An 11,785-nucleotide genomic window follows, 5' to 3' on the forward strand; every position below is an offset into this window, starting at 1 on the left:
TGGGCTCTACTGTGCATTCAGCCACATCTTCAAGGAGTCTTGGCTTCTGGCAGTGGTTTTAGAAACAAGCATCTAGGTTCAGGATCTGGGTGTGGGTGTAGTCCTAGTGCTCTGTGGTCACATCCTGCAGTGACAGTTGTGTACCTCAATGCTGTGAGTCCCCAGCTGCAGCACCACTGGAGGGTGGCAGACACCTGGCCACAGAGTGCCTGATCCAAAGGTTTCTGTCTGTTCTTAGAGACTCCAGAGTGCCATTTGGTCTCAGAATTGTCACTTTTATTCATTCTCCTTGAGGGTGGTCACTTTCCTGGAACATGCTGTGTGGTGTGAAGAGGGAACAGGCAGAAAGGGACAGTGACCAGTCCTCAGAAATGGAAGCAAAACTCGAAGCCCAGTGGGTCCTTCTGCCTTAGTAAAACGTCTGTGGCTCTCAAGAGCCACAGTTTCAGTGTTCTCAGCGTTGCTGCCCAGGTGCCCCTGCTTCAGTGACTCAGCTCTGCCACTGGAACAGGTAGGTGGCCAGAGACAACAAAGCTAAAGGAGTGTGGTTGGGAACCAAGGCCTCTATTTGCAAAAAACAGTCAGCCTGCCAGATTTGCCCGCAGGCTATCATTTGCCCATTCAATTCTAATGAAAGCACCAATGATGGTGCTGGTGATGCTTCCAGGGCTGCACAGCCACTTCTCCAGCGGCTGTGGGAAGGCTGGGCTGGCATCATCTTCCCTTGCCCCGAAAACAATCTACGTGTGTGTGTGTGTGTGTGTGTGTGTGTGTGTGTGTGTGTGTGTGTGTGTAACTCTGTGGAACCCCTAAGTGGCCAATTTTTAATCTAGGTTAAAGTTGGCATAGCATTTAAAATTCATACCCTAGAGGCATGCACCACCAATGCCTGGCCTAATTCCCTCTCAGATATTGTCTTAGTTTCCTAGTGACACACTCTGGTCACCTGGCATTAGGTTAACCTCTGGAACCCAGCTTGTGGTAACACAGTCTGGAGTAGACCATAACTTTGTGAATAAAAGTTTAAAAATGGGAAAGAAAAGGCCAGAGAGCCCTGCACAGATAAAGGCCTGGTGTTTAAGCATGTATGCATGTTTTAGATCTTGATACAGGGAATGGATTTCTTACTATTGTGTGTGGTGAAAAACGGTATCCAGGAGCCAAGTTCCTGACTCACACATGGACCAGTTTTTTGTGCCTGACCTAGCAAATGTCCACAAGCACGAGAGGCTAAAACTACACATTTGTTTTCTCAGTTCTGAGACAGGAGGTCTGAGCTTGCACCGTTGGCTGGTTCCTTGTGAGGTTTCTGTTGGGGTTTCATTGTGACGGGATCCCTGTAGGTACACGTTATTTGCACCTTTGGTCCCCAGATAATGCTGTGAAGAGACACCACCATGACCATGGCAACTCTTATAAAGAAAAACATTTAACTGGGGCTGGCTTACAGGTTCAGAGGTTTTAGCCAATTATCATCCTCATGGCAGGAATCGTGGTGGTGTGCAGGCAGACATGGTGCAGGAGGAGCCAAGGATCCACAGGCAATAGGAAGAGAAAGAAAGACACTGGGTCTGGCTTGTGCATTTAAACCTTCAAAGCCCACCCTCCCCACAGTGACACATGTCAAACAAGACCACACCCACTCCAACAAAGCCACACCTTCTAATTTTTCCATTCCCTGGTGATGAATGCCCGTGCGTCTGTCAACATTTCCTCTTTTTATGAGGACACAGTCATATCAGGTTGGGGGTTTATTTACCTTAATAAGCTCTTTGTTGTTGTCATTATTACTATTGGCCCAGACTTGCTATTTAGATCAAGTTGGCCTCCAACTTGCAGAGATTCCCTCTGCCTCTGTCTCCCAATTGGTGAGAGATGTGTGCTGTAATGCATGGACTACAAACTGCTTAAAGTTCTACCTCAGAATGCAATAAAGTTCTAGGGACATGGAGTGAGAAGTTTTAGAAGACACAATTTAGGATGTGGCATTACCTCTTTGGAGCTTTGAAGGAGTCTCTGGGCTTCCTGGAATTGTTAGCCTCTGGGCTGTCATAGAACTGTTGGCCTCTGGACTGTCATGGATATCAGCTCACTAGGAATATGTCACCAGCTAGGAGAAGGAGAACCAAGACTCCCACCAATGTTCCATATTAAAATGTCTGTGTTTTTTCCTTTCTTTATCACTGTATCTAAAATGTCAGAGAGACTAGCTTAAAGGGAGAAACTTCTGTTTCAGTGTGTGCCCAGTACACTCTGATTATTAGATAACATGTTTCTCTATCAGGCCTTGGAAGATGGCCAGCCTGCTCTACAGAGCGAGTTCCAGGTCTGCCAGGGGCCATACAGACAAGTCCTGTCTCAAAAAAAAAAAAAAAAAAATTACACTAGGTAAATAGCATATTGAAATATATTACTGTATATAATTGATACGTGCTAATAAAACATTTTTTAAAACTGCGAAACAGAAAAGCCATAATTTATTTTTCAAGAACACCTGGGCCACATGCATAACATGGTGACCTGTTTGTCATTGGGACCGTTTACCTTGTTCAATTCTCGTTCCTTGAAAAGGATGTGGAGAGCTCAGCCCTGTGAGTGGGAAGAAAAACAACGAAAGGTTTTGAAATGAGAATTTCATAAAGTGCAAAGCCAGCCTGAGGAAATGGACCTAGACTGTCCAAATGTCAAGGGACCAGAAACATGTTTGTACATTCTTGGCATGCCTCTGACCAGACTCAGAGTCTTGGTGCCAGCCATCTCCTGAACAAGCTCCCTTTCATACCTCCTCTCACAGAAGTCTTGCCTTGCACAAGCCCTCACTCACTTACCTAGTTAACACTTGAGCTGTTCACAGTCCCTCATTCATGCATTTCCTTATTTGTGAGTGGACACCACACACCAACTCCCAGCCCAGTTCTCTCTGCTTTGCCCGGCCACAGCCCCCCTCACCCCTTCTGCAGCTTCTACCCATCGTCTCCACATTAATCTCCTCTAGCACTGTTGGCATCCCTGGCTTGTGCTCAGGGAGCTGACTGTTTTGGAGAAGGGGTTGGGGCAAGCCCATAGAATCATATGCAGAGAGACAGGCCATAGAAGTGAGTAGAAATACAAGGAAAAGTGTGCAAGGGGAAAAAAAAGAAGGGGTATTAGGAAAGGAAGATGGAGGTGTGGAAAGAGGCATTGAAAAGAGGGGGCTTTGGGAAAACCATCAAAACTCTTCAAGATTTTTCTAGAGAAGGTTGTTCACTGAAGCATCTGGAGAAGGGGAATTCATGGGCATGGCCAGAGTATGATACCCCAGAGAGCAGAGGACAGGACGGCTATGAGGTTGGAGAACACACAGAGAGAGTTAACAAAAATCCTGTCATGTCATGCCAAGTAAAGAAACTATGTTCAGCTGCATGTGGCGGCACATGTCTTTAATCCCAGCACAAGGGAGGCATGGGCAGGGCCAGGGCCAGGGGCAGGAGTAGAGGCAGAGGCAGGCAGATTTCTCAGTTGGAGGCCAACCTGGTTTGCATAGCAAGTTTCAGGCCAGTAAAGGCTACACATTGAGACGCTGTGGGAAAAGAAGATGCCCAGCAGTGATAGACAGGTTGTTTTTACTCTTTACTGGATCTCTAATATCCTGGTAAATTTTATGTTATGTTCTTTTTGCCATAATTAAAAATAGGGAAAAAGAGATGACACAGTCCCTTTAAATGTATGAATCTTTCAAAAAGATTTATTTATTCATTTATTTATTAATTATTCAATATCTTTGTGCATATTTGAATGTACCATGTGTGTGTAGTGCCCACGGAAGTCAGAATAGGCATGGGATCCTCTGGAACTGGAGCTACAAGTGGTTATGAGGTGCCACATAAGTGATAGGAACTGAACACAGGTCTTCTGTGAGAGTGGCAAATGCTGAGCCCCATTCATCAAGGAAGTAAGGTCCTCCAAGCATGTCTGCTGAATGTGTATATGAAGAAGCTGAACGAAAGACCCTAGGACCTTAGCTCTTGCAGTTTTATGCAATATACTTGCAGTAAGAATTCAAGAACTAAGGGAGAACTATGTCTAATTTCTAATTGCTAAAAAATACCCTGTTCTTGTACATTAAAAAAAATGGCTAGTAGTGGCTTTAAATTCACTACTGTATTTGAAGTCCACTAGTTTTACAATGTAGCTATTTTACTTAAAATATTAATGCCTATTGTAGGCAGACTTTCTTTCCCACCTGCCAGTTCCCAAATAACTGATATGGGAACCCAATTTTAATTATAAATACTCAGCCAATAGCTCAGGCTTATTATTAACTGGCTCTTACAAGTTAAATTGACCCATATTTCTTATCTAAGTTCTACCACCTGGGTCATGGCTTGTTACCTCATTTCATACACGTCCTGCTTCTTCTGTCTAGCTAATGAGCCTCTGGCTCTGCCCTTCTTATTCCCAGAATTCTCCTAGTCTGGCTCTCCTGCCCCAATCTCTCTTGTCCAGCTATAGGCCAGTCAGCTCTTTATTAACCAATGAGAATAATACATATTTCAGTCTAACAGATTGTTCCACAGCAACCTATGGTATATCTGAAAGTATTAATAATAATTTAAACTCAAAACTGTGGATGTCAATCCATATTGTGGCATCAGAGAGTAGATTTCCAAAAGTTGTCTTCTGGCAATTTGCATGTGTGCATATACAAAATAATAAATAAATAAAATACTAAAAACTTTAAAGACCTTCATTTCAGAATCTGTTTTGTCTTGGCTTTGTTTTTGTTTTCACTTATGTATAACAAGGAAATGGTTGTCCAAGGTTTCAAGATGTTTGAACACTGTGAGACATGGAATCTGAAGAATTATCTTAATTATTGTGAAAGCCCTGGAATTCTTGCCACTGAAAGGAGAAGGGCGGTGAGTGATGGGCAGGGCAGAGAAGCAGCCCCTGTCAGGCCAGGCAGCAATAAGGATAATCCTTGGGGCTCCTGGCTTGCTGGGGGAAGCTGGGGAAGAAAGAAGCAGAAAGTGATTGGGACACAACTGGGAATTTACAAGGCATGCTCTCTCCAAGTAAGATGCCCTTTTGCCTTTAGTAAGAGAAAAGAAGTCATCAGGGGTCAGGGTCACCATTTTCCAATCTCCTTGGTTCTCTGGGTCCACTATGACTTCACCAGACAGAGCCTCTACACAAGGCTGGCCTTCAAAGCTATGCCCAGGAGGAGAAGAGTGGGTTCTGTGTTTTTTCCTTCACTTGGCATGGCTCATCCAGGCCCAGGCTTCCTCCTTGCAGGATCTAGCTAAAGTACAGCCTAAGCTCAGAATATAAGCCACATATTCATGGATTCCTGGAAGGCTAGGGGCTAGTCAGTTAGGCAGATGTTTCTTACCCACAGACCGGATTTGTGCGCTGCTCTGTGGCTCTGCCAACAGTCTTTTCCTGTCTAGTCTCTGTAAATTCTATAGTGAGACCAGAAAGCAGGCCTGTGTCTGAGGGAGGGAGAGGGGAATGGAGGAAGGGAGAGAGAGAGCGAACATTTCTAATAGATGCATGTTTTTCTCTCAAGTGGGTATACCACAGCGTGCCCCTTTGTCCTTTATTTTGTTTCCAATTTTACATTTTAATAGACAAAGATGCTTTCAATTTGCTTGCATGTGAACCTTTGTAAAGATATGAGATATTGATGGGGCTGGGCATAGAATTTCAGGGTGGGAAGCAAGAAGTGATAGGAAACATATAGGACAAATTCAGGGGCAATAGTACGATTCTGTGAATTCAGAGAAAAATTAAAAGTATTTCCTGGGCATAGGACAAACGCTTATCATCTCAAGTCAAGCCTCTCTATGGGCACAAACAGTTTTCTGGAAGGCTGCGCCAAGCATCACCCTTCAGGATGAGCTATAGTGAAGTGAGGCCTGAGAGACAGCAGTTGAGGGCACTGTGACAGGGCTCAGGCAAGTAGCTATTGATGAACTAAAAGGACTGAAGGTAGAGGTAGTATGCATTGGTCATAGGATTGTATGCATGCTAACGGATATGCCACTGCAGGGCTATCTTCTCGGCCCTTTTAAAAAAATACTTTGAGACAAAGTCATATTTTTTTAAATTTAAATTTGCAACAAGCTTGTTTTACATGTCAATCCCAGTTCCCTTACCCTCCCCTCCTTCCCAATCCTCCTCCCAACCCCCATCCCATCCCCTATCTGCTTACCAGGGAGGGTGAGGCCTTCTATGGGGGAATCTTCAAAGTCTCATATCATTTGGAGCAGGACCTAGGCACTCCCCAATGTGTATAGGTTGAGAAAGTATCCCTCTTTGTGGAATGGGCTCCCAAAGTCCATTCTTATACTAGGAATAAATACTGATCCACTACCAGAGGCCCCATAGACTGCTCAGTTCTCCTAACTAACATCCATGTTCAGGAGGTCTGGGCCCATCCTATGCTGGTTTCCCAGCTATCAAACTGGTCCATGAGCTCCTGCTTGTTCAGGTCAGCAGTCTCTGTGGGTTTCTCCAGCCTGGTCTTGACTGCTTTGCTCATCACTCCTCCCTCTCTGCAACTGGATTCCAAGAGTTCAGCTCAGTGTTTATCTGCAGGTGTCTGCTTCTGCTTCCATCAGCTACTGGATGAAGGCTCTAGGATGGCATATAAGGTAGTCATCAATCTCATTATCAGGGAAGGGCATATAAGTTAGCCTCTCCACTATTTCTTAGATTGTTAGTTGGAGTCATCCTTGTAGATCTCTGGACATTTCCCTCTTTATACCTAATGGTTCCCTCTATTATGGTATCTCTTCTCTTCTCTTGCTCTCCTCTATTCTTTCTCTGACTCAATTTTCTTGCTCCCTCATGCCCTCCTCTACTCCCCTTCTCTTTCTCCCAACTCCCTCTCCCCTCCCCTCATGCTCCCAATGTGCTCAGGAGATCTTGTCCCTTTCTCCTTCTCTGGGGCACCATGTATGTCTCTCTTAGGGTCCTTCTTGTTTCCTAGCTTTTCTGGTGGTGTGGATTGTAGGCTGGTAAGTCTTTGCTCTATGTCTAAAATCCATATATGAGTTAGTACATACCATGTTTGTCCTTTTATGACTGGGTTACCTCATTCAGTATGGTTTCTTCTAGTTCCATCCATTTGTCTGAGAATTTCATGATTCCATTGTTTTTTCTGCTAAGTAGTACTCCATTGTGTAAATGTACCACATTTTCTCCATCCATTCCTCAGTTGAGGGGCATTTAGGTTGCTTTCAGGTTCTGGCTATTACAAATAATGCTGCTATGAACATAATTGAACAGATATCTTTGTTGTATGAATGCGCATCATTTGGGTATATGCCTAAGAGTGGAATTGCTGGATCTTGTGGTAGACTGATTCCCATTTTCCTGCAGAACCGCCATACTGATATCCAAAGCTGCTGTATGAGTTTACACTCCCACCATCAGTGGAGGAGTGTTCCCCTTTCTCCACATCCTTTCCTGCATAAACTGTCTTTGGTGGTTTTGATTTTAGCCATTCTGACAGGAGTAAGATGGTATCTCAGAGTTGTTTTGGTTTGCATTCCCCTGCTGGCTAAGGATGTTGAGCACTTTCTTAAATGTATTTCAGCTATTTTAGATTCCTCTATTAAGAATTCTCTATTTAGTTCTGTACTCCACTTTTTAATTGGATTATTCGGTGTTTTGGTAACTAGCTTCTTAAGTCCTTTATATATTTTGGAAATCAGTCTAGGAGACAGAGTCTTGTTAAGTTGACCCTAATTTAGGATCCTTCTATCTTTACTTCCCATGAATGGCTGGAATCACAGGTCTGTGCTATCATGCCAGGCATGGAAGTATCTTGATATTTGAATAACTGTGCTTATAGTGATGATTAGTTTGATTGTCAACCTAGTTTGATTGACACAACCTAGAGTCACCTGGAAGACAATCAATTTCAATGAGGAACTATCTGGATCTACTTGGTCATGGTGTCTTTTCACAGCAATAGAACACTGACTGACAGAGGCTCTACTTCTCAAATGCCCCCCCCCCAAAATTACCATTAGCTGGGGACCTACAGGGATCACACATTGAAACCACAACAGAAACCTCACAAGGAACCAGCCAACACTTCAAACTCAGACTTCTTACCTCAAGAACTGAGAAAACAAATGTGTAGTTTAAGCCTCTCAAGCTTGACTGTGGATGTGACTAGCTGTTTCAGGCTCTTGCCTCTGTGACTTCCCTAAAATGATGGATTATACACTGGAATCATGTATCAACACAGTCAGTTCCAGGAGGGCTTCAAATAAACTGATTTTTAAAAAATTGCAACCTCTCTTTATTACATTTTGAGTCTAATAATCAGGTGTTCCCACATGTATTCAAGATGCTTCCTTACCATAGCTCCTACAGCTGGAGAATGGAAGAAAGATGGTCATCTCTTTCCAGACAGAGCTCAATTCTGGAAACTCCCTGGTTCCAAGTATTACAAATTCCTCTTGAGATGCAACACCTACTTCACCACTTTAAATGGAAGTCAAAATTAGACCATCGAGGAAGAAGTAAAATGAGGCTGGGTGTGGTGACACACACCTTTAATCCCAGTGCTCAGGAAGCAGAGGCAGGTGGATCTCTGAATTTGAGGCCAGCCTGGTCAACATAGTGAGTTTCAGCATAGGCTCCAAAAGCTACAAAGAAACCCTGTCTCAAAAAATAAAACAAAACAACAACAAAAATAAAATAACAAAAGAACAGACAAGACTTTCTGGGTCTGGGTTACCTCACTCAGGATGTTTTCTTTCTAGTTCTATCCATTTGCCTGCAAATTTCAAGATGTCCTTGTTTTTTTACCATTGTATAAATGTACCACATTTTCTTTTTCTTTTCTTTTTTTATTTATTTTTTATTTTACATGTCGATCCCAGTTCCCTCTCCCTCCCTCTTACCCTCTCTGCCCCCTCACATGCACCCTGACCACCCTCCCCTCCCATTCCCCCACCCCAATTCCACATGTGGGGCAATGCCATCCAGGTGGGGTCATGTAGATCTGTCAAGTTATTTGAAGTAGGGACTAGGACTTCTCTCCTGTCTCTAGGTTAAGGGAGTATCCCTCCATGGGGGATGTGTCCGAAAGGTCCTTTTGTGCACCAAGAATACATCCGGGTTCCACTACCCATTCTTTGGTTGAGGGGCATCATACATGCATACAGGGTGAGGGTCTGAGCCCTTCAGCTGTCCATGGGGAGGCCTGGAACTCACTTTATTTTCTAAAGTGAATGCTCCATCAAAAGGCAAATTGGGGGCCTTGAGGCAAAAAGAGATTGCTTAAAGTTTGACTAAACTGGGGCATGTTAAGGGCATCCTGATGGACCCCTTGTGCAGTCCTTCTTAAGTACCACCCCCAAAATCCACTCCTGCTGTTTGAGAAAAACCTTATCCGCAGGGACATATGGATGCAGAACTCTCAGACCCCTGTATGAGTTCCTTCTCATGAACAGCCCATTGAGATAAACACATGAATGTTCCATTTTATGCTCTTAGGCTACGGTATTTTCACTGACTGATTCAATAAACACTTATGAGGCAGCCAGGCTGTGCCAGGTGGTATGTTAGGCATGAGCCAGGTGGAAATTCCCCTGAAAGAGACCTCAAAGCACCAAAAGGGACAGATGAGTAAGGCAGATGAATAAATGAAAACTTTAGAGATGAGAGTTCTTCAAAATACTAACCATAAAGTTGTCCTGGGATCCAGACACCCCCAAGAGAAATGAAAGCATGTGCCAGTACAAACACCCATACACAAAATTCACAGTAGCACTATTCAGAGTGAGCAAATGGTAGAGATAATGTATTAAACTAATGAATAAACATAGCCTACCCTATTCAGTATTAGTCATCAATGAAAAGACATGAAGTTCTAATTCATGTCACACCATGAGTAAACCTGGAAAACATTTTGTCAAGTGAAAACAGCCAGGCACAGAATATCACATGTTGTATGAGTCTATTCAGTGGAAATGTCTTGACAGGGCAAATCTATAGTCACAGAGCATGAACAAGAGGCTACCTTTGGGTTGAGGAAAATGGAGAAATGTCCACTAATGGTATAGGGGTTCCTTTTAAAGAACCAAAGTGAAGTTGATTGTGGTGAAGGTTGCCCCTTTTGTGAATAGGCTGAAAACTGTTGTGTTGTGCACTTTAAATGGGTGAATTATATGGCCCATAAATTCCATCCAGCTTGTCACAATGGGGGCTGTGGAGATGGCTCCGTTATTAAGAACACTTGCTGCTCAACCTCGAGGACTGAAGTTCAACAAAACTAAAAAACAAACAAAACCTCTGAATGTCTGTAACACTGGTTCTAAGAATCTGATGTCCTATTCTGAATTCTGCAGGCATTACACATACCTGTCTATACAGACATGTACGTGCACGCACACACACGCGCGCGCGCACACACACACACACACACACACACACACACACACACACACACACACCCTGTATAGAGACAAAGAGCCAGGCGTGGCATGAGGAACCCAGAGGGAAGTGAAGGCTGAGAAGGTGAAGCTTGAAACTTGAATGTCATATCAAGCTTTCCACAGCCCTTTGAGAACAGAGGACACATGTTAGAAATGAGCTCATGGGTGTTTTTATTTTTCTTTTCCTTTTTTGTTTTTCAAGACAGCCCTGTGCAACAGCCCTGGCTGTCTGGAACTCACTTTGTAGACCAGGCTGATCTTAACTCACAGAGATCTGCCTGCCTGTGCCCCCTGAGTGCTGGGATTAAAGGGGTGTGCCACCAGGCCCAGCTGGATGTTTTATTTTCACATTCTCATGCAAGGATGTTTTCCTTGATTGACTCAATAAATATTTATGAAATAACTAGTTTGAGCTAGTTCCTATATTAGGGATGAATGTGATGTACATCTTCCTTCAGAAAGACTCCATGGAGCCCTATCAGAATGGAAAGCATTGCCCCAGACCTGAGGACTCGAAGGTACCCACCTGGTCCCAGACCATAGGAGTTTATGGACAGACTAAAAGGTAGACATTGCTTGGGCATAAAGAGAAGTTTCTCTCTCTCTCTCTCTCTCTCTCTCTCTCTCTCTCTCTCTCTCACACACACACACACACACACACACACACACACACACGGCTGACAACTGTGCACCCTGCTTGGTGGGCGGTCCTGGCACAGAGAGAATGAAGACTGAAGAGTGTGGCAAGCTGGGTGCCAATGGTTTGGGATAGAAAGTTCTGAGGGAACTGGGAGATCACAGGAAGCAGCTGGGGACCCTTTCCTTCCTTCCTTCCTTCCTTCCTTCCTTTTCTTCTTTCTTTCTTTCTTTCTCTTCCTTCATTCCTTTTCTTTCTTTATTTCTTTTTAAAGAGAGAGTCGGATATCCTGAAACTTGAGTTACAGATAGTTGTGAGCTGCCATGCAGGTGCTGGGAATTGAACTTGGGTCCTCTGGAAGAGCAGCCAATGCTCTTAACCACTGAGTCATCTCTCCAGCTCTTAAGGACCATTTCTTGAACCAACTCAGCATAGCTGATACATATCTAAGGCCAACAGCTTAGAAATGTGAGGTTCACATTTAATTCTCCTTAGAGGGCTCTAGTACTTTGCTCAGGGACTCCTAATCTCTGACCATTTTCTCCCAGCCTGGCTCTAAGAGAGCAGCATGGGGTTACTCTCTAAGCCTTTTGGCATAGACAGTGGATAAACAAAGGGGACTAAGTGACTTTGGGGAAGTAGGAAGTTTACCCAAGGTTGATGACTAGTAAAGGAGAAAGTCAGTGCTCAGTAAAGGTCTGCAGCTGAA

This window comes from Phodopus roborovskii, unplaced genomic scaffold (genome assembly GCF_943737965.1).
Source record: "Phodopus roborovskii unplaced genomic scaffold, PHOROB, whole genome shotgun sequence".
Taxonomy (NCBI): Eukaryota; Metazoa; Chordata; class Mammalia; order Rodentia; family Cricetidae; genus Phodopus; species Phodopus roborovskii.